Source organism: Heterodontus francisci, chromosome 13 (genome assembly GCF_036365525.1).
Source record: "Heterodontus francisci isolate sHetFra1 chromosome 13, sHetFra1.hap1, whole genome shotgun sequence".
NCBI lineage: Eukaryota > Metazoa > Chordata > Chondrichthyes > Heterodontiformes > Heterodontidae > Heterodontus > Heterodontus francisci.
In genome coordinates, this window is record NC_090383.1 from 94,700,059 (window position 1) to 94,723,896 (window position 23,838).

At 42.2% G+C, this 23,838-nt stretch overlaps 1 protein-coding gene and 1 pseudogene across 3 annotated transcripts in view; both read right to left on the reverse strand.

Annotated features, from left to right (window-relative positions):
* Positions 1-23,838, reverse strand: part of camkmt (calmodulin-lysine N-methyltransferase) — a 438,953-nt gene that overhangs the window by 151,001 nt on the left and 264,114 nt on the right. The gene's annotated exons all lie outside the window — the stretch shown is intronic.
* On the reverse strand, positions 17,697-20,375 carry LOC137376668 (tRNA wybutosine-synthesizing protein 3 homolog; annotated as a pseudogene).

The window sequence follows — 23,838 nt, forward strand, 5'->3', positions numbered from 1 at the left end:
CTGATCTTATGACTGAAGGAAGGTCATTTAGGAAGCAGCTGAAGATGGTTGGGCCTAGGACACTACTCTGAGGAACTCCTGCAGTGATGTCCTGGAGCTCAGATGATTGACCTCCAACAACCACAGGCATCTTCCCTTGTGCTAGGTATGACTCCAACCAGCAGAGAGTTTTCCCCCTGATTCCCATTGACTCCAGTTTTGCTAGGGCTCCTTGATGCCATACTCGGTCAAATGCTGCCTTGATGTCAAGGGCAGTCACTCTCTCCTCACCTCGTGAGCTCAGCTCTTTTGTCCATGTTTGAACCAAGGCTGTAATGAGGTCAGGAGCCGAGTGGCCCCAGCGGAACCCAAACTGAGCGTCAGTGAGCAGGTTATTGCTAAGCAAGTGCTGCTTGATAGCACTGTTGATGACACCTTCCATCAAAACCTTGTGCTTTTCAGGTCCACAGCTTCAACTCTTCATTGTCATTCTATTCTTACATTATTATTTCCCAATTGTTCTACTATCATATTAGTTATTTGCCCCACTTTTATTCCCTGAACGAGAAACATACTGATCTAGGAGGTGGTCCTAACAAGCTTTTCCCATTGTGACCACATGCGCTACCTCTATTCCAATTTATTATGGGATAGTTTAAAAATCTGGCAACATTATTGCCCTCTTTATACGCATCGCTCTGAACGATCCGCAGATCTCCACCCCACCATTTGGTGGCCTATACCATTTCCGTTTCTTTTTCTTAACTCTAATGTCATGCTCACGAGAAGTGCAGCGATGAAAATACAGAACCAAACTGAACAGTTATAAAAAAATTTGATTTTTCCTTTAAAAATGTGGACAATGTACTGCAAAATGGCCGCTGAATGTCGGCTGACTTGGCCTGCATGTTCAAACTGTCTCACTGTGTGTTAAGGACAAAAATATACATTCCAGGTGAGGAGGTGTCAATTACACCCATCCTGAAACCATCAAGAGACATTCCTGAATTGAATGGGTTCTTCTGAAACAAAGAAGGTGTGAAGTAGCCACATCCTGGGCCATTGCGTGGTCACAATAGGGAGGGGGCCATGCATCTCCTAACAGAGGCTAACATGAGAGATTTTTACCTTAAAAGATAGCTCTGAGGTGAAAGAGAAAGCGAGATCACAGGAAGCAAGTCCAGCCAGCGGCTGTAGAAAGGCCAGCCAAAACCAGAAAGGAACCCTGCTGTGAATTCTATACATCAACTTGGTGCAGCAGTGAACTGAAAATGACCATAGCCTCAAGTCTCATGTCTGAACCACCAGAAAGCGACAAACACCCAGGCCTGCAACTTTGAAAGAGAAACTGTCTTCTAAGATGATTCAACAGGTTTACCATGAACCCCAAACACCTATCTCACTTCAAACCACTTACCCTTTTCCTCTCTATCTATCTATTCTTGTGTGTGAGTGTGAGAGAGAGCGCATGCGCGAGAGAGTGTGTGTGCGCGCGTGAGAGTGTGAGTGTGTGCGTGCGAATGAGAGCGAGTGAGTGAATGTGTGCGTGGGTGGGTGCGTTGTGACCATTTCGGGAATCGTGTAAAGATAGTTATCCTTTGTTTAACCTATAAGAAAACCTATCACTGTCTGTTTATTTGGCAAGTAAAATACTCAGGGGTTAACATATCATTTTAAGCAAAACACGACTGCAGTCAGTTGGGAAGTGAACAGTAGGAACCACCCACACCCCTTACACTATCCACATGGAGTCCAGCATTCAGGCTTGGGTCGGGTCGGGCTAGGCACTGCTTCCAGGAAGTCATGGGATCAGGCTTACCCATGATTCCCTACAACTCCAGCTGCAGGAATAGCCTGCTGCTGGAACAGATGAAGGAGGAGATTTGTGTTGGGTCGGGCGCGAAAAAAAATTGAAGGGCTCGGGTTGGGTTCGGATTGGCTGTGGTCGGATCGGGCCGGGTCGGGTTTTAATTTTATACCCGAGCCAGGCTTTAATTAGGACATACTTATGTTCTAGCACTGTGATAAATACTTCACTATCACCACCCACTCCCTTTATTTCCCTCCCTATCTCTCCTGAGAATGTTATACCCAAGAACTGCCTTTCTCACTCCTGCCCAACTTAAGCCACATCTCCTTCATTGCTACTAGATCATATTCCTCTATCAACCCCTCCCATTATTAATGCTTCTAACTCGCATTCACATTAATTACTCCTTTTTTCAAATACTCACCCTTACTCTTTGTCTGCTTCGCTCATTTTTTTGATATTCCTTGCCCTTTCCACAGCAATGTTTTTATCTTGCACTACATCATAGCTTATTTACCTCCCTTTCTCCTCTGATAGTATGTTCGCTGCTGTTTCCTTTTCAATAGCTTTATTAATTATGATCTTCCTCTTCAGTAGCCTTCTAGACACAAGAGAAAGACATATCCGAATAGACATCCTGCTAGACTGTAAAAGATAGTAACCTCTTGGAAAGATAAGAGCTGATTCTGCAATTAGGCATTCCGCAAGTAGTGAAGTTTGCAGGGAGTGCAAGTCAGGAAATAACAGGCCCACACAGCCTGTGATCTTCCATCCATTAAAATTAATGGATGGAAAATCACAGGCTATGAGCCCCAAGATGTTCTGAACCGCGCACCCTCGCAGTGCCCAATCAATATTCAGCAATGTAGTCTCCTAGATTGCTCGAAAAATGCCTCTTTCTGACAGATGGTCCCCTACACCACCAGAAGAACAGATGCTTTGAATGCATAAGAACATAAAAAGCATGTATTGAGAAAATGTCAACCAATAAAATTCATTTACAATCTACTTTTTCATTGATACACTCAACTTATTTCAATGCCTGAGGGAACACTCTACATAATTTCTCCCCAAAAGGTAATCAAGTAAAATTCCAGAATATTCATCAATCCCTCACAACTTTTACTTCATGGCAACCAGATATCTTCAATATTTAACTCTTTCAACACATGACATTTCCTTGATTCCAGGAGCACAGGAATCATCGTGTTCCATGGCACTTGATTACCTTTGTTTAAAATTATTCCTATAAATTCAATCCTGTTGCTAACCAGGTATTTCTGCAGTTCTTTTTAAAAGAAGCAAATTGACCTGACATTAGCTGCTGTTTTGGGGAGATGACCTCAAGAGCACTAAACAAACACACATCTCAAATGGAATAGTACTGAAGACCGCAAGACAAATAGTAAGTCTTCCCCTAAATCTCAACAGGACTCAATGGGCCATTTGGAAAGTTCTCTAAACCATACAGGAAATAGACAAGTTATGAATATTGCTCTCTGGTGAGTTAAGAAAATGGGAGTCCAGGATGGAGTACGGCCAAGGCTATAATATACCTGGATAATTCAGGCACAGGACATAAGGCCAAAGCAATAAATGAAACAGAACTGATGTGAAAATGACAAAATTAATTAAATACTAGCAGATCTCCCTCAGCATTGCTCGAGGATAATGAGCACTCGTTGTGCAGCTTCTGATGTTTCCAATAGTCCTGTTACAGCCTACATGTAACAGTGATTCAATTACTGCTACTATACAGCAAATTTACTGAAGCATAATGTCACGAATGGCATGAGGTAAAAATACCAAGTGCCGTACTAATACTGAAAGATATAGGTTTAACAGATATATCTGTAACACTATTTACCTTATTCACAAAATATGTTTAAGATGCATGATTCTTTATCCTTTTCTTTCCTACACCTGTTATTTTCAGTTAGTCACATGATAACACACAGTAAAGTAAATTTGCAATATTTGTTTGAGATGCAAATACTTTACTCATAATCTCTTCCTTACTCAAAATTCTTCTTTACTCGGTTATTTAGGTGATATTGTTACGACCATGGAGGGAGGAGTGCATTGTCATTTCTAGTTTCACTTCTCCACAAGTCACAACATATATTTAAATGTTTACCCAGGTACCGATGCAGTCAATCATATACTCTACTCTTTATCCCAGAATAAAATACATCAACCAGGTTTCTTTAATAAACAACAAAGTTATCCATTTATTATCAAAACAAGACTTATCTATGAACAAATCAAAGCATTAACACAGATTGAAATATGAAAGTTCCCTTTTTAAATTAGCCCCTCACACTGAAAAAACAGAAATTCTCTCTTTGCAGAGGGGTTTGTTACAAAAAAACCCCCCAAAAAACCTGCTAATTCTTGAAAAAAGAGATATGGAAAGATGTTGGTTGTCCCTTTTTGTCTGGCATCCCAATTACACATAGACAGCTGTAACCAGGATCTTCCTAGAACAGTTCTTTTCAGGTGATGTCGAGGATCAGTTTGGCAGGCCTTACAGGAGAAATGTGGCAACAGTTTCAGTCTGTTTTTTACATTTGCTTCCCAGGGGTTCTTAAAGAGATCTAAAAGCTGGCAGGCTTTTCAAAGAGATAGAACAAGCTGAATTGGGGTTTATTCCCTTGGATATCTACCATGTTTGTGTAACAGCTCCTGAACCAGGTTGAGCAGCAGTACTCTGCTGTTGGGTAGACCAGGACAAGTGAAGTAGCGCGTAGTGTGCTGGTTCTGTTGCCCCAGGTGCTACCCGCCACTTTCCTTATGAAACTCACTCTCATCTTGACCTTGGCTCTGGCATTCTGGAAGCGTTACCAGTAGGTCAATGGGTGAGTGGTCGGCTGCAGAACTGGATGTGAAGTTCTTCCCTGGCCTTTGAGTTGTTCAGGTGAAAGGCTGAAATAACAGTCTTGGCTGCATCTTGTCGAAGTCTCCATTTTTTGAAGTAGACTTCCAGAGACCATAGATCTTCAGTGAGTTTTTTCTCAAAGTCCTGAGGTTCTTTAGCCTGGAAAGCCAGGGCCAAATCGTCAGCATATATGAAGAGCCGTGACTTTGTGGAATATATATTTTATGCAACCTCTTAAAAATGCTGTAAAATATATAAATCATTTGATGAATGTGTATGGAGGACTCCCTAGACTTTTCAAAATGCTTGTGCCTGATAATGACTGAATATTACATAAAGTTAGATCTGCAGCCTATTTCTTTTTCCAACATCACTGAAAAGGAAAGTGTGACCTCTGAGCACATCTCCACTGTACATGTACAATATATTGTGTTCATCACAAGTATATTGTACTGCTTCTCTGCAAATTCACAAAAAATTCTCTCTCAAATTTGTAACATTTTCAACCTTGACATTTGTCAAAAAAGAGTCTGTCAGAGTCACATTATAAATGACATTTTAATCTTTTTTTTAATTTATTCCACGCTACCTCCTTAAACTTTTGAGTATAGGAGTAGAAAGCACCACAATCAGAAGGCTTTCAACAAAGTCCCACATTCGAGATTAGCATGTAAAATTAAAGCGCATGGGATAGAGGGTAGTGTATTGCGATGCATAGAAAATTGGTTGGCAGACAGGAAACAAAGAGTAGGGATAAATGGGTCTTTTTCTGAATGGCAGGCAGTGACTAGTGGGGTACCACAGGGATCGGTGCTAGGACCCCAGCTATTCACAATATACATTAATGATTTAGATGAGGGAACTAAATGTAATATCCCCAAATTTGCAGATGACACAAAACTGAGTTGGAGGGCGAGTTGTGAGGAGGATGCAGAGAGGCTTCAGGGGGATTTGGGCAAGTTGAGTGAGTGGCTAATGCATGGCGGATGCAGTATAATGTGGATAAATGTGAGGTTATCCACTTTGGCAGCAAAACAGGAAGGCAGATTATTGTCTGAATGGCTATAAACTGAGAGAGGGAAATATGCAGCGAGACCTGGGTGTTCTCGTACACCAGTCGCTGAAGGTAAGCATGCAGGTGCAACAGGTGGTAAAAAAGGCAAATGGTATGTTGGTCTTCATAGCAAGAGGATTCGAGTACAGGAGCAGGGATAACAAAAACAAGAAATGCTGGATTCACTCAGCAGGTCTGGCAGCATCTGTGGAACGAGAAGCAGAGTTAACGTTTCGGGTCAGTGACCCTTCTTCGGAACTGACAAATATTAGAAAAGTCACAGATTATAAACAAGTGAGGTGGGGGTTGGGCAAGAGATAACAAAGGAGAAGGTGCAGATTGGACCAGGCCACATAGCTGACCAAAAGGTCACAGAGCAAAGGCAAACAATATGTTAATGGTGTTTTGAAAGACAAAGCATTAGTACAGATTAGGTGTGAATATACTGAATATAGAACATCAGCAAGTGCAAACCTGAAGAAAAACAACCTGAAAAAAACAGTGGGTAAGCAAACTGAACAAACTAAGATGAAATGAAATAAATGCAAAAAATGTAAAAAGGAATGCAAAAAAAAAGGAAGAAAAAATAACTAAAAATGAAAGTAAAGTGGGGGGCTGTCATGCTCTGAAATTATTGAACTCAATGTTCAGTCCGGCAGGCTGTAGTGTGCCTAATCGGTAGATGAGATGCTGTTCCTCGAGCTTGCGTTGATGTTCACTGGAACACTGCAGCAATCCCAGGACAGAGATGTGAGCATGAGAGCAGGGGGGAGTGTTGAAATGGCAAGCAACCGGAAGCTCAGGGTCCTGCTTGCGGACTGAGCGGAGATGTTCCGCAAAGCGGTCACCCAGTCTGCGCTTGGTCTCCCCAATGTAGAGGAGACCACACTGTGAGCAGCGAATACAGTATACTACATTGAAAGAAGTACAAGTAAATCGCTGCTTCACCTGAAAGGAGTGTTTGGGGCCTGGGATAGTGAGGAGAGAGGAGGTAAATGGGCAGGTATTACACCTCCTGCGATTGCAAGGGAAGGTGCCCTGGGACGGGGACGAGGTGGTGGGGGTAATGGAGGAGTGGACCAGGGTGTCGCGGAGGGAACGATCCCTTCGGAATGCTGACAGGGGAAGGGAGGGGACAGGAGCAGGGATGTCTTGCTGCAATTATACAGGGCCTTGATGAGGCCACACCTGGAATATTGTGTGCAGTTTTGGTCTCCTTATCTGAGGAAGGATGATCTTGCTATAGAGGGAGTGCAGCGAAGGTTTACCAGACTGATTCCTGGGTTGGTGGGACTGACGTATGAGGAGAGATTGAGTCGGTTAGGATTATATTCGCTGGAGTTCAGAAGAGTGAGGGGGGATCTCATAGAAACCTACAAAATTCTAACAGGACTTGACAGGGTAGATGCAGGAAGGATGTTCCCGATGGTGGGGGGAGTCCAGAACCAGGGGTCATAGTCTAAGGATACGGGGTAAATCTTTCAGGACTGAGATGAGGAGAAATTTCTTCACCCAGAGAGTGGTGAGCATGTGGAATTCGCTACCACAGAAAGCAGTTGAATCCAAAGCATTGTATGTTTTCAAGAAGGAGTTAGATATAGCTCTTGGGTCTAAAGGAATCAAAGGGTATGGGGCGAAAGCGGGAACAGGCTACTGAATTGGATGATCAGCCATGATCATAATGAATGGCGGAGCAGGCTCGAAGGGCTGAATGGCCTACTCCTGCTCCTATTTTCCATGTTTCTTTGCAATCCCTCTTGCTTGCTAGAATTAGCAATCCTTTAAAATCCTATATTATGTCCAATATCGATGGCAGGTGGAGCATGACATCATTAAAAAAGGAAATTAAACCTTCAGAAATCGTTGAAAAATATTGCAATCATCCAAACTGCTGTCGGGCAAACCTGCCAAGACTGAGACACACATTATTTCACCACATGAACAAAAACTTAAAATTGCAAGCCCTGACTGGAAGTACATTTGCATAGTACCAGACAATGTTGAAACAATGGGGACCCAGTAGTTGCTTCTCCAATACACAGAAGTGGTCAAACCAGTTTGAGTCACATGACTAGCTGGCTGCAGTTTTTAAATTTGAACTTCCAACAAAGGATTTGAAGAGAGAATGCCATGTGTTCATGGACCGAGAACATCTCCTCCCCTGTCTGCCTGCCTCCATCTCTTTCCCATGGAACTGAATCTTGTAAAGACACGTAAACTCAAAGAGAGAACAGTCTCCTACATGAACAAAGTTTAAGACTAATACTGGGCCCCAACGAAATGCAAGACCATATCTTCAATCAAGGACTACAGTGAGTTCGAGAAACAGTAACAAGATATTGCCTCAAACTGTTCCACTTATCTTTTCTTCTACTCTTTTCTGTCCCTATTTGCATTGTGTGTGCATGCTAGTGTGGGTGTGTCGTATATCCGCAGGCGTTAACCGCATTAGTGTTTAAGTTTAAGGTTTAATAAATTTAATCTTTTCTTCTTAAAACCTGAAACAGAAAGCCTGTTTGTGCTCTTTTCTTTGCCTTATAATTGGAAAGTTGTGAACAAGGATTCACAAAGGGGCAGTTCAAAACACAATTTGTTTAAAATTAAACCCTGTTACAATAAGACCCAGGTGAAGATAGTAACAGACCCCTAGAAACCTGTCACAACTGGTCGCAACACTGCTTTAACTGGAAGAACGGTGACTGAAAGTGACACTAAAGCCACTAAATTTGGCGTATGGTGATTGTCCGAGTCAAGTTGTTTTATGGCATACAATTTCAGAACGTCAACCAGTGTTTTGGAAATTGTTTTCAATCATTCAAACCATTTATAATTAGGCTGATAATGAAATTCTATTTTAATCATGTGATTTTTCCCTTAATACTACCCCATTGTCAATGCAGTCAGCGTGGTGTCAGTCGTGGCACTCTTGCCTCTGAGCCAGGATGTTGTGATTTCAAGCCCCAGTCCAGAGACTTGACTCCTGAGGCTTGAGCACAAAAATCTGGGCTGACACTCCAGTGCTGTACAGACGCAGTGCTGCACTGTTGGAGGTCCCATCTTTCAGATGGCACCTAAACTGAGGCCTCTTTCACTCTCTCAGGTGGACACAAAATAGCACATAGCACTATTTCAAAGAAGAGTAAGGTGTCCTGGCCAATATTTATCCCTCAATTAACATTAAGACAGGTTATGTGGTCATTATCAAATTGCTGTTTGTGGGACCTTGTGTGCAAATTGGTTGCCACATTTCTTACAGTGACTACTCTTCAAAAGTACTTCATCTTGAAGTACTTTTGAAGGGTAGTCACTGTAAGAAATGTGGCACCAATTTTTTGCGACATTCTGAAGGAAAGAAGTCAACTGCAGCTTCAATCATATCTACAGAAACACAAGTCTTCTTAGGCAGCTCCTAAGGAACGAGGATGACTTTCATCCACTTCAGGGTCCTTAGGTGACTGAATAGTCCAATTCTGGATCCGAACACAGGTGGGGCAGATGGTGTTTGGTGAGGCAAGCGAATAGGATGTTCGAAATTCCGAACGTTACTTCCACTGTTTGCACTTGGTCGCTGCCTGGGCATGTCGACGTTCGAAGTGGCTGGCACCGCCGCGGATGCCTGTTCTCCATTTTGGGCGACCTCGGGAAAGAGATTCCTATAAATCGGTGGAGGTGTCACATTTTTTCAGGGAGGCTTTAAGGACATCCTTGCAGCGTTTCCTCTGCCCTCCTGGTAGCCTCTTGCCATGACGCAGTTCAGAGTAGAAAGCTTGTTTTGGGAGTCTTGCGTCAGGCATGCGGATGATGTGGCCCGTCTAATGCAACTGACTAGCCATGACCAGTGTCTCGATACTGGGGATGTTGGCCTGAGAGAGGACACTGATATTGGAGTGCCTGTCCTGCCACTGAATTTGCAGGATCTTGCGGAGGCACCGCTGGCGAAATCTCTCTGGGACTTTGAAGTGTCTGCTGTACAGTGTCCATGTTTTCGATGCATACAAGAGGGCAGGTAACACTGCAGCCCTGTAGACCATGAGCTTGGTGCCAGGTTTGAGGTCTTTTTCATCAAACACTCTTTTCCTCAGATGACCGAAGGCTGCCCTAGCACACTGGAGGCAATGCTGAGTTTCATTGTCGATGTCTGCCCTTGCTGAGAGGAGGCTCCGAAGGTATGGGAAGCGATCAAGATTGTCTAGTGGTTCGCCGTGAATCTTGATAGTCAGGGAGCAGGCTGGTAGAGGACCTTTGTCTTCCGGATGTTTAGCTTAAGGCCATTCTTTCATACACTTCCGTGAATTCATCGATGAGGGTTTGAAGCTCGGCCTTTGTGTGCGCGCATATGCAAGCATCGTCAGCATACTGCAGTGCGATGACAGAGGGTGGAGTGGCCTTGGTTCTGGACTGGAGGCGACGTAGGTTAAATAGTTTGCTGCTCGTCCTGTAGAGTAGATCTACTCCGGCAGGGAGCTTCAAGGAGCTGAGGTGGAGTGTTGCGGCGAGGAAGGAGGAAAAGAGTGTAGGTGCGATGACACAGCCTCGCTTGATTCCAGTTTGCACTCGGATTGGGTAAGTGGCAGATCCGTTGGTAAGGATTACGGCTTACATGCCGTCGTGCAGCAGGCGGAGGATAGTGACGAATTTCTCCGGGCAATCAAATCAGAGGAGGATGTTCCATAATCCCTCCCAGTTGATCGAGTCAAAGGCCTTTGTGAAGTCAAAGAAGGCCATGTATAAAGGTTGCTGCTACTCCCTACATTTTTTTTTGGAGTTGCCTTACTGTGAAGATCATGTCCACTGTGCCTCATGATGGAAGGAATCCAGAGTGTGATTCTCGTAGGAGCTCTTCAGCCACGGGGAGGAGGTGGTTGAGAAGGACTCTTGCGATGACCTTCCCCTGTGGCAGACAGTAGGGATACCCCCTCTGTAGTTACCACAGTCAGTCTTGTCACCTTTTTTGAAGAAGGTCATAATTACGGCATCTCGGAGATAGCCTGGCATACTCTCCTCCTTCCAGATGAGGGAGATAAGACCGTCTATGTGTCAAGAGTGCCTCTCCACCATATTTTAGAATTTTGGCGGGAATCCAGTCTATGCTGGCGGCCTTATTGTTTTTTAGCTGTCGGATGGCCTTTTCGATCTCATGTTGGGCTTGGGTTGTGCTGAGGTTGTGGTGGGTAGCATGCTGTGGAATGTGGTCGAGGGCACTCGCATCAAAGACTGAGTCGTGACTGGGAGATCTATGAAGTGCTCCTTCCAATGAATGCTGACTGCCTCTCTGTCCTTGATCAGCGCCACTCCATTCTTTGCACTCAGTGGGGTAGGTCCTTGGGTACTTGGGCCGTAAATAGTCTTGACTGTGCTGAAGAATCCACGCAGGTCGTGGCTGTCAGTGAGTTGCGTACTTCCTGCGCTCTTTCAGCCCACTAGCTCTGCTGTAGGTCACGAGTTTTTTGCTGATCCTTGGCCTTCAATTGTCTGTATACCTGCTTTTTTTCCCTCGGATTTTGGTGAAGCTTCCCGTTCAGGAACGCCTTGCACTTGTGATTTAGTAGCTCCTGGATCTCCTGGTTGTTTTCGTCAAACCAGTTTTGATGTTTCCTGGTCGAGAAACCAAGAGTATCTTCGCAGACCAGGCTTTGTGGACATTGTGGTTCCTGCTCGTTGAGCGTCACCAAATTGCTTGTAAGACGCTGCCTGAGTAGATCTTTCTTCGCAGAGTCCTTGATACCATCAACGCTGATTTTCCTGCAGCAGTACTTCTGCTGCCGCTGCCGTTATTGGACTGGGTTTATGGACATAGTAACACGGATTAGGCGATGGTCGGTCCAGCATCATCGGCTCCTACCATGGCATGGGTGATGTGACCATCCTTGCAGTCCATCATTTGGACAATGATATAGTCAAGCAAATGCCAATTCCCGGAGCAAGGGTGCTGCCATGAGGTCTTGTATTTGTCTCTGACGAAATAGGGCGTTGGTTATGATCAGGCCTTGTTCAAGGCATTTCATCAGAAGGACTCCATTGGAATTGGCCCTTCCAACACCTTCCTTTCCAAAGAATTGTGTCCCTCCCAACTCTGATTTTGAAGTCTCTGAGGAGGATCAGCTTGTCTTCCTCTTGTAACGCAAGTACACTTCAAGTTACTCCACCTGCAGATAGTGGGATGGTATAGCACATTGGTAAAAGCAGCTGACCCCTCTGATGTCCATTACAACATAAAGGCTACATAGAAGTTACAACAGACCATAGCCCGGCCAGTTCATGTTGTCATTTTCCTTCCACAAAGCAAATAGTTCTGATCACATTTACCCATCCTGCCTGCATATCCCTTCAACCTACTTTCCTTCATCTACCTATCCAATATAAACTTGAATGCTGACATAGTTTTTGCCTTAACCACTAACCCTGGAAGTAAATTTCACAGCTTGACAACTCTTTGTGAAAGCTGTTACCCTCTGTTCTAAAATTAACATTCAATTTTATATCCATGGCCACTTATCCTCATTCCCTCAACTTCTGGAAACATTCTGCTTATTTCTACCATGCCCCACCCTTTCATATTGCATCAGATTCTGAACTATTCTAACAAAAGACGACTCTGAGGGTGATTTTGATATTGTTATGCAGCTAGTGTACAGTCCCTACATATCTTTGTGGCCAAGTTGACACCTCATTCTCAGTCCACGTCAAGTTGGACTCTTCATCACGCTCAGGTAGCTGACCGTGATCTGGTGGCTCCATTCCCTTGGTAGATAGTTCGAGACATCATGCATTTCCTATATCCTCTGAACTCTGAGACCACCCTCTCTTTCTGCTGCTTTAACAGTTACCAAATAATGGCTGCTGAACTGACACTATTGGAAATGAAAACTCCTCTGTATTTTTCATTTCATCAGTTCCTGTTGTGATATTTTGTAATCTTTCTTTGATTAACTACCGATTGAGAGTACAGGACTCATTTTTGTTGACATTCTCCTTTACATAATTTTCATGGCTGGTTGTTAAGAGTGCCTTGATAAGTTTTTTCTGCTAATTTCCATTAATTTACATTGGACTGGCAGCAGGAATAGCAGTACTAATGGTCAAACATTTTTGCCACCTTCTATCCTATTTAGGCACGCCTGCTTTATAATAACTGAACAGTGGGGAAAAAGTATTACCTAGTATTTATGAGCCGCTAAATCTTTCATCAAATGAAATGTATAACAAAAATGCATGAAGATAATGTAGAGTAAAAACTAAAGTATATTCACATACATTAATCCCATAGAGTTAGTTTCCTAATTTTTTTATTGAGCTGGATGAAAAATTTAAAAATACTGTGTCACCAATGATTAGACAAGAGACAAGTAGTAGATTTTTCAAATAGCCTGAGTACAGATTCTTTGCAGCTTGTAATATTGAAACAATTCAAGTAGAAAGATTCATATTGTATGGAAAAAGCAAATACTGGCTTCTCCTCAGGCCTTCCCACTTCATATCATAATGCTAGGCCACTTCAATCACTGCCACATCTTCAAAATGGCTACACAAAATGTCTCCACGGGCACAGAGATTCTGGAATTTGCAATCCTGTGAAACAAGGCAGAGCACACTAGCTGGCAAAACCAGCAGATTCACAAAGTGCAGAAAACCACTTTATTGCCTCAAGTGCTGGCTGAGTTTCAACTTTTCAATACATTGCTATATTGTCTAGAAACAGTTGTGTTTCAGGCAGTGATCATAAGCCCCTGCATTAACAATTATATGATTATAATCTATAGAGTACAGACAGTCCACTGCCGTGCTTTTTCTTACACATTTCCTACATCTATAAATTACGCATATATTGAACTACAATACAATCCTTTGGTACTATTATAACATTATTCATGTCTGTCACATGCGTTGTCTGTTGTTTACATTGTGAAATCATTGTTTAAGTTCCTTTTTTATCAACGGTCACGTGCCTTTGCTTTTCTCCTTTCTAATTGGGAAGTTCTTACTTCCTTTGGAGGTTTATTATTCACCAATCATATTAAGCTAAATCTTTTTTCCCTATTTAAAACTTTACAAACACATTCCACAAAAAAAATCCAAGGAAAATACTGAGAATGCCGGAAGTCTGAAATATAAACAGAAAATGCTGGAAATACTCAGCAAGTCAGGCAGCATCTGGGGAGAGAGGAACAGAGTTAATGTTTCAGGATAATGGCCTTTTGCCAGAACAAAAAAAAAATCAGCTCAATCACACTGCAGCAAGACAAATGTGAAATATGGCCCTCATGACTGTTCTTCGCACTTAATCCTTAAAATAAAAATGGTTACTTAAGAAATACTTACCCATAAACTTAGCTCAACTGCACCCCCACCCACCATTCCACAAACAACAAATGCTACCAGAGGTAGAAACATTCAGAACTCCGGGTACAGCCTCTATCCCATGCTTTACAAGCCCCATTTAACTAGCTAATTCAGTACGTTCAGGGAGTTCCTCATATTGACCACCTGATCCAACCTAAACCAGGGGCGGCACAGTGGCGCAGTGGTTAGCACTGCAGCCTCACAGCTCCAGCGACCTGGGTTCAATTCTGGGTACTGCCTGTGTGGAGTTTGCAAGTTCTCCCTGTGTCTGCGTGAGTTTCCTCTGGGTGGTCCGGTTTTCTCCCACATGCCAAAGACTTGCAGGTTGATAGGTAAATTGGCCATTAGCAATTGCCCCTAGTATAGGTAGGTGGTAGGGAAATATAGGGACAGGTGGGGATGTGGTAGGAATATGGAATTAGTGTAGGATTAGTATAAATGGGTGGTTGATGGTCGGCACAGACTCGGTGAGCCGAAGGGCCTGTTTCAGTGCTGTATCTCTAAACTAAACTAAACATAGTTTGATGGCTACCCTCAGCAAGACTATTATGTGGTACTTTATCAACCCTCTTTTGAAAGTCTATATAAACATCAACCCCCTTGGTTATACCATTGGACAGCTTAATTGAGTTAGTCAAACACAAGTTGTCTTTAACAAATCCATGCTGACATTAAATGATTAGCCCATACATTTACAATTGCTAATTAATTTTGTCTCTGATTATTATCTCTAAAGGTTTCTCCACTACCGACATTCGGCTGACTGGCCTATAATTGTCGGGTTTATCCCTCTCCCTGTTTTTGAACAGGAATGTAGCATTTGCAATCCTCCAGTCCTCTGGGATGTCCCCCATATCTAAGGAGGATTGAAAGGTTGCAGCAAGATCCTTTTCAGTTTCCACCCTTACTTCCCTTTGTAACCTAGGATGCAGTCTATCAGGATTGGGTGACATTTCTACTTTGAATACTGGCAATCTTTTAAGAACCTCCTCTTTATCTAATTTTGTTATTATCACTGCGGCCTCCTTATTTACTGTGGCACTGGCAGAATCCTCTTCTCTACTGAAGACAGATGCAATGCGCTCATTTAGTCCCTTAGCCATGCCCTCTGGCCTTCACAAGAATATCTTTTTTTGGTCTCTAATAGAGGAGAGAGAAATAAAAGAAATGTGAAAAAATACCCTATTCAGCTGGGTCGGGGGAAAAAAAATAAAGTAAACATGTTGCAGTGGAGTGCTTTTGCTCTGAAGTTGCTGGGAGAAAAATGGATGGTTGTTGTCGGAGTTTAGTAGAAGCTATCTAACAGCCAACAGGTAATGTGCTATTCACTAAAGGAAGCAATTTTCGTGAGGCCATGGAATGTTTTGTTACAAGATACTATAGAGATCTGAGCACAATAAATTCATGAACGTTTTCTACACTCATGCAATAGCATTAGGCTCTGAAATCTCCCCTCCCCCCTCCCTTTAATCGCACATTATTCCTGTGTAGTTAAGACTAAAGATCTAGTTGTCCAGGCAACTCTTCTGTCTGTACCAAACAAATTGTTTCTTTTCACCTTCACAGTTGTTCTTAGAAACCTAAATATAGGTGGTACCTTCCAAACAGCAGGGAGTGTGCTTAATTATTATTTATTTATATTGATATCTGCAGGTTTACACAAAAACAAAGAACAATTTTTTCCACCAACACGGTGTTGGAAATTTATATTCATCACGGCCTGCTTTACACAGACAAAAGACAATGTTCTTTAGCTCATGCACTTACGCAGGCCTTGTGCAGGCAGACACTACATGCTCCAATTACCCTTCTTATATCTATGGTTGGGAACATAAAATATCAGAGAAGAGAGGCTATAGTGCCATCCATGTGACTTCTGACAAAGGCACAGGGGCAGTCTTGAATTCAGGACAGATGCTTCAGGATTCAAAAGCACTTTATTTAAATTAAAACTCAAATAATATAGAAATACAAAAATTCCAACTGTCCTTCAGATGCCAGAAATTATTCCTGGCTTGCTGACTGCAAGTGGGGGTGGTGCCAGAGGACTGGAGAACTACAAATGTTACACCCAAATTCAAAAGAGAATGTAAGGATAAACTCAGCACTACAGGCCAGTCAGTTTAACCTCGGCGGTGGGGAAGCTTTTAGAAATAATAATCCGGGACAAAACTAACAGTCACTTGGATAAGTGTGCATTAATTAAGGAAAGCCAGCACGGATTTGTTAAAAGCAATTGTTTTCAACTAACTTGATTGAGTTTTTTTAATGAGGTAACAGAGAGGGTTGATAGGAGTAATGCGATTGATGTCATGTAAATGGACTTCCAAAGGCATTTGATAAAATGCCATACATAAGAATCTCATCAGCAAGCTTGGAGCCTATGGAATAAAAGAATAGTGGCAACATAGATACGAAGTTGGTTGAGTGACAGGGAACAGAATAACGAACAGTTGTTCTTTGGACTGGAGGAAGGTATACACTGGAGTTCCCCGGGGGTCAGTACTAGGACCACTGCTTTTCTTGATCTATATTAATGACTTAGACTTGGGGGTACAGGCACAACTTTGACATTTGAGGATTGCACAGAAATTGGAAGTAAAGTGAACTGTGAGGAGGATAATGATAGACTTCCAGAGGATATAGACAGGCTGGTGGAATGGGTGGACACGTGGCAGATGCAATTTAATGCAGAGAAGTTTGAAATGATACATTTTGGTAGGAAGAACAAGGAGAGGCAATATAAAATAAAGGGTACAATTCTAAAGGGGAACAGGAACAGAGACATCTGGGGGCATTTGTGCACACATCATTGAAAGTGGCAGGACAGGTTGAAAAACTTTATAAATAAAGGCATAGAGTACAAAAGCAAGGACGTTCTGACAAACCTTTATAGAACACAGGAGTACTGTGTCCAATTCTGTGCAATGCACTTTAGGAAAAATGTGAAGGCTTTAAAGAGGGTGCAGAAAACATTTATGAGAATAGTTCCGGGGATGTGGGACTTCAGTTACATGGACAGATTGGAAATTGGGGTTGTTTTTCTTAGAGAAGGTTGAGAGTAGATTTGATAGAGGTGTTCAAAATCTTGAGGGGACTGTACAAGGTAGATAGAGAGAAACTGTTATAGAATCCTACAGCACAGAAGGAGGCCATTCGGCCCATTGTGCCTGTGCTGACTTTTTGAAAGAGCCATCCGATGAATCCCACTTCCCTTCTCTTTCCCAATAGCCGTGCAAATTTTCCCCTCTTTCATGTATTTAAAACTCATACAAAAAAGAAAATGTGAGCAAGGCATAAAGTACAGCATTTAAACACCTACATCTTATGGTTCCTTCACCAAATGAACATTTTCAGAAATTTTCAACCAACATGACCCTAAAACATTTCAGTGAGTCACCCAGCTCATGTTATCTAAAATGTAGTGTGCTTAAAACAAAGGAGCGGGGATAAAATTTACAAAAATAGTCCAAAAAAAGACCCACACAATTGAAAACTTTAGACCTCTAAATAATTTATCCAACTGTAGATGAAAGATTATTTCTGGAGACATTGGTTGAGCCCCTGCAGGCTCTCCCACTGCATGCAAGGGCTGGGTTTTCTTTAAATTCATTCTGGGGACTAAAAGGCTGCGATCACATGATGCCCATCAGAAACACAAGGTCGCTCTTACCATCACCATGAGCCGTTACCTCCCCATTTCTTTTCCGTAGTTCTCTGTCTCCTTCTGTGAGTGCACACAGTGGCAGCTCTGCCCAGCATGTCATCAGGCTGCTCAGGAGACACGGGGGCAAGATTATCCTCCATTTTCTAATTTGTCACTTGCACAAGGTAATTGATGTACTATAATAAAAACAAGAAATGCTGGAAATACTCAGCAGGTCTGGCAGCATCTGTGGAGAGAGAAGCAGAGTTAACGTTTCACGTCAATGACCCTTCTTCAGAACTCCACTGTTCACTCACCAATTCTGTCCCTTGATAGAACGAAGGAACTTCCAGGCAATGGTGCTACAAATGGCCATCATTATGTTTCCTTTCTTGCCAACTGTGATCCTACAGTACCTAAAGCCAGACAGAGTGCAGGAGTTGTGTGCCCTTCACCTTCCTGCACTGGACATGGAGACCAAGTAATTCAAATTTAAACACTGCACTGTCCCATGCTTTCTGCATCCCTGCAATTATATCTTCTTTCCAACATTTCTGGTGAGTCACAAATAACCAGGAGCAGTTCTGTTTCTGTACTTCAGTTTGATCAGAGCCACCCCACCTTCCCCCCCCCCCCTCCCACCCCCTGCCCCTCAGCAGCAGCGCTCAGCCCAAGCAGCAGCTGGTGCTGTGGTAATGCTTCGACCCGTTCACCCAGTCAACCAGACCAGTGATCTCCCGGTCCACCTGACCTTTCCCGGCTGAGGTCAGCACTGGGCTGCAGCCGCTGCTCCTTGTGCATGTGGAAGTTCCCACTGGCAGAAGGGTCAAGAACTAGAGGACACAGATTTAGAGTAAGAGAACCAAAGGCAATATGAGAAAAAATATTTTTACGCAGCGAGTGATTACCATCTGGAATGCACTGCCTGACAGGGTGGTGGAGGCAGATTCAATTGTGGCTTTCTAAAGGGAAGTGGATAAGCGCCTGAAGGCAAATATTTGTAGGGCTACAGGGAAAGGGCTGGGGAGCAGGACCAGCTAAATTGCTCTTTCAGAGAGTGGGCATGGACTCGACAGGCTGAATGGACTCCTTCTGTGTTAGAATCCTAGAATAGTTACATCAGGATATGAATTGAGCAATTGGCAATGAGTAAGTCGGGCATATGGCATTGGACCTGGATGTCAAGAACTAAAAGATGGCGGGCACAACACGATGCCTTGTGGAAATTTCCACTGTAAAGCTAATAGACTAAAAGCTAATAGAGATTTATCCAGAGCATATATTGGGACCAAATAGTGAGCATCAGGCTAGAAGATGGACAATCAGATATGTCTCAAGTAAAGATAGGAGTACAACAAGACTGCGTACTGTCACTAAAATTATTCAATCTGTACAAAGAACAAATATTCAGAAAATTAGATGTACTTCCAGGTGTAAAAATTGGAGGGAAGAAACTTGAGTTGTGCTGATGACACAGAGCTAATTGCAGAATCCTACAGGGTCTACAAAATATGGTAGATCAAGTAAAATCTAGAAGTCTAGAATATGAATGAAGTATGAACACCAAAATTACAAACAATAGTAGTTAGAAGGAATACATTAGAAGAAACCAGAGTGAAAATTGAAGTGGATGGTGCCACACTGGAACAAGTAGGTATGTTTATTTAGGACAAATGATAACAGAAGATGGCAGATGCGATGCTGAAGTCAGAAGGAAGATAGAGATAGCCAGAAGTAATTTCGTGAAGTTGACGGATGCGTTAACAACAAGAAAGCTCAAGCTTTTAACAAGGAAAAAACTCATAAGGTGCTACATTCTATCTACTTTCCTGTATGCCTCAGAAACCTGGACAATAAGTAAAGATCTGTGGAAGAAAATAGAGGCCTTTGAAATGAGGATGCTAAGACGTATGCTTAAAATTCCTCATACAGACCATAAGACAAATGAAGAGGTGCTTAAAATTGTAACAGCAAAAAGAACTCTAAAAAGTAACATCCAGAAAAGGAAAGGTCAGTATTTCGGTCATTTGATCAGAGCTGAAAAGCTACAGAGATCTCTTCTAGAGGGCAAAGTGGAGGGTAGCAGAAAGAGGGGTCGATCTAGGTGTAGTCGGATGATGGACACCACACGGTGGTTGCAGAGAAGCTACAGTGGATGTGTGAGGATGCTGCAAGATAGACAAGCGTGACATTACTTGACATCAGGTCTCCTGATAGGCCTAGCAGCAGCTACAAATAAGGAAACTCAAACTTGAACCAGTTGCTGCAAGCTACTTTCTGAAGTCCAGATAAGAGAGCACAGACCTATATACCCAGAGATTGCTGCTCACCATGATTGGGTTGCAGAGAAATAAGAAGCTCTGAAGAAAGTGTGCAGCTCCACTGGTACAACCAACATTCGGTGGGATACAGTGCATTTCCATGGTGTGATGGTAATGCACTCACTGAACTCTTGGTGAGCTGAATGGCTCACTATGCTGCTCATCAGTTGTCTGACAAGCAACTAGCAACTACCTACCACAGGGGGAGGTAGATGGAGTCTCTTTGGGGGTTGTGGTGGCCCCAAGAGGATACACTTGGCATAAAGAATCAGAACCAAGTCAACCTTCTTTGGCAGACCCAGTAATATGATATCTGCATCAGGCAGATCTGTAGTACTGCAGGTCATTGCTCATCATTGACCAACCAGCCTCATCACTGATCGAGCCTGAGGTTGGGGGAGGGGGTATGGGGGCAAATCTCATCACCAGGAGCTGAGATTCTTTCCATTTCTCTCCATAAATGCCTCTGCTTCTTCACCTCTTCCTCTTTTGACCAAGCTCTTTGTCATCCATCCAAATATATCTTCCTTTGGTTCACCGTCCTTTTTTAAAAAAAAATCTCAGTTCTGTGAAGAGCCTTTGGATATTTTTCTACATTAAAAGCACTATATAAATGTACGTGGTTATTGCCATTAGTCTCCAGGTAAGGCAAACACCCTGAAACAGTATGTTCCAGCAATGTACCTATGCAGAACTGGCAGTCCCTAAGCCTTGTCCATGCAAACCTGCGCCTGAAATGAAATATATTTGTACAGTGCTCTTCCATATTGAGCAAACAGAAACATAGATGTAGATTTCTCAGGAGCTCTTCTTTGAGTCTTAAACATGGTGATGAGTTCTCAGGTCCAAGATATCCAGCTCTCCCCACTTCCCCAAAACAAGTGTGTATACATTGATTTCAGTTTCTAAAATTTATCTAAATGTACGTTTCTCTGCATCGCCAGTTTTATTTAACATCTTTATTTCCAATACTATTTCCCTATTTGCACCAGTATCAGTGTTCCTACACCAGCTATCTTGTGACCCCCCCCTCTAAAGTCAGATTGCTCTCCTTGCAGGTTCTGATCTATATTCCTATGCAAAATGTTAACCTACGATTCTCTTTCATCTGTTGATTAACCCACTGTAATTTTCAAACATTTTCCATTTTAGTTTCTTTTTACCTTCACTATATATACTTTTATATATTACATCTTTGTATCCAAGATGTGTGGAACAAGAAATTACAATTATGTAAGCATCTTTACATCGAGAGTGGTGAATATATGGAGTGGACTTTCAAGAGTTGAAATTGCACCAGCAAATTCAAGAGGGAGGTGGATAAGTATCGAGCAAAATGCTTATTGAAGGGGTATGACATACATTGTAGGATGCAATTCTTTTTTAGACATTAGGACTGGCCAGGTGGACCACAATGGCAATGCCCACATGAAGAAATGGGTTGCTTTACAGTCAACCAAATTATTTCAACAGTTTACAACAACCAAAAACTGACTATTGGAAAACAATAAGATGGGGCTGGCTGATGCACAATTCCATAACAGTGTTCTAAAAACACTCTCGACTACAGCAGCAAGGTAACAATATTTCTCAAAGAAAAACAGCAAACACTGGAAATACACTGTAAATTGATCAGCAACTGAGAACAAAATAGATTACTATTTACAAGTACAACTCATCAAAAAGTTCAAAGAAAGAGATACAACTGGAAGGTCAACCCCTAATGTTATCTTCCTTCAGATGCCGAATACAGATGTGCAGCAATTTTTCTTCTAATTTCAGATTTCCAACATTTAGGATTTCCTTTTTAAGTTAATATTTCTAACCTGTTTTTGTTTTGCATGTGCTCACTGCTTACATGATGCTAAATTGTAAGTATTTTATTACCTGGTAACCCACTGTTAAAGAAAACCGTGGTAAAATTGTGCTGTGGCATAGCAACTGCAAGTGTATGGCAGCATGTTGCATATGCAATAAAACCTCTCTGCATCAGTATGATTTTTAATTATTCTTTCACACCTTGCTCTGCACAGCTAAGCTTATCCGCTGAGGGAGATTTTTTTTAATAGTTCTGGAAAACCGAACATTAAAAATACATAGTCTATAATTTGTTAAAAAAAATAAAGATTTGTCAATAAATTAAAGGTTATTTTGCAATTTAGGGTCTCTGCTGAAATTCAAAAACATCCCTATGATGTTCAGTTGAATTACTGCCTTGCAGCTTTCCGCCAGCCATTTATTTACCATATTTATTCTTTAATAAATCTACTACATATTAAAATTGCTGAGTAAGTCACAACATTGCAGTTCAAATCGCATTGAAACCCCTATGTCAAGTGACTGTTTTAGCATTTTTCCATTAAACCTACCTGACAAACCTGTTATGCATGTAGGGGGTGGCATGTTGGGAGTTTTCAGTGTTATTTGCTAATGTTAATAATGCCACATTGCCTGGTGAAATTCGTGCCTCTTCAAAAATGAAGAAACCTTCAATATCCAGTTAGGTATCTTACAGATGTACCTACAGTTAAAGAACATTTTAGGATGAGTGCTAATTTGGTATAAATAAATAATATTTTTTGGTGCTGTTTTTAACTATATACTTATCTCAGAATAATGACATAATGACACTCTTTTTAAATGGGAGGTATAACTTAACATGTCCAGACGTATTCAACCATTGGTTTTATATTGCAGTACTTCCAAACCAATCATGCATCATATACTTGAGGGTTTGTTTTGATGAAGCACATGAATCACACCATCTACACCTCAGCCAATCTTCTGCTGAAATCCTCACTGCATTTTTTGTCAGCTATAGACTCAGCTGTTCGATGCTCTCCTGGCTGGCTTCCGACCTTACACTCTCCATGAACTTCAACTCATCCAAAACTATGCTCCCCATACCTTATCCTGCACCATTTCATGGAACCATCAGCTCTGTCCTCAGTGACCTACACTGGCTCCTGGTTCCCCAACTCCACAAATTTTAAATTGCCATCCTCATGTTTAAACCCCTTCATGGCCTCAGCCCTCCCTATCTCTGTAAACTCTCCAGCCCTACAACCCACCCTCAACTCAGCACTTCTCCAATTTTGGCTTCTTATGAAAGTGCCCTCTCCCTTCACCTCAACATTTGAACCATGCCTTCAGCGGTTCAGGCTTATGTTATGAAATTGTACCGTTAAATTTCCTCGACTCCCCTCTTTTAAGACTCTCCTTAAAACTGACCTCTTTGACCAAGCTTTTAGTACCCCCTCCTAATATGTCCTTTTCTGGCTCAACATCCATTTTTGTCTGATTAGGCTTTTATGAAGCACCTTGGGATGTTTGTCAATGTTAAAGGTGCTGTACAAATGTAATATCCATTATATTTTGCACAAAGCAGTTCAATCAGGAGGATCTTTTGTCTTATACTGCATTTACATTGCAGGATTGCCACCACAAGCAGAGCTACTGTTTCAGTGGTACGGACATGGATATTTCTTTACACAGCCAAAGGAATGGTGCTGCCAATGGCAAACACGGTCACCACCGCGCCACTGCCAAATCAATGCCACTTGCCATTACGTTTTATGGCCACTGAACGTTTGGCGAACCCCAAGCAGTTTTTGCATTGCTGACCTGGATGAACCATCATTCTTGATCTCACTCAACATGCTCAATTATTTATGTACTGTCAACATTACTTCAGAATCTACCAAACATAAAAATTTCCCCTGCAGCTGGAGCCAACTCAAACAGAATTATCTGTCATGTGGCTTTGTACAATTATAAACTTACCTTTAGACAAGATACCCTATTGTATGG